Consider the following 673-nt stretch of genomic DNA (forward strand, 5'->3'; position numbering starts at 1 on the left):
CTGGCAGACAAGGTTCTTTGGGCAAATCTGATTTATTTTATTAGACCAACTAAAATAGCTGGAAAATGTCTTCTTCATGAGCTTCCGGGTACAAACACTCTGCCTGAAGAATGGTGCTCATACCCAAAAGCTTGCAAAGAAGAATTTTTCCAACTATTTTGGTTGTTCTAATAAAAGAGATCATATTTCCCCAAAGAGCCTTGCCTGCTTGCGCCCTTCGACCGGCACAGCCACAACCAACACGGCCGCATCCTCGCTGGCCGGGCGCGGGTGCCACTTTCACTGGGCCGCGGACGAGCTCCCACGTCCCCCCCCGCTGCGGGGCGGAGACAAAGGCGCTCGTGCAAAGCTCCGGCCGTGCCGGCTTGCCCCAACGCCGCTTCTCAGGCCCAGAACCGCCCGCTCCCCCCTTCCGCTGCCATGTAGCCCCGGCGCCGCAAAGCGAAGCCCATGTCCCACGTGCCCCGGTGCGGCCCAGGCGCCTCTGCCCATCCGGCTGCACGACCGGCCCGAGCTGAGCCCCAGGCCCCGCCCCCGCCTTCTGTCCGCAGCTGTTTCCATGGCGACCCGGGGCGCAGCCCCGCCCCGCAAGGGGCTGTCGCATCTCGGGTCCGCAGGCGTCGCGTGACTGGCCGGCAGCCGGCTCCGCCGTCGCCGGGGCCGCAGCATGGCC

The sequence above is a fragment of the Gavialis gangeticus genome, unplaced genomic scaffold, assembly GCF_001723915.1.
Source record: "Gavialis gangeticus isolate Ggan-Ray unplaced genomic scaffold, GavGan_comp1, whole genome shotgun sequence".
NCBI lineage: Eukaryota > Metazoa > Chordata > Crocodylia > Gavialidae > Gavialis > Gavialis gangeticus.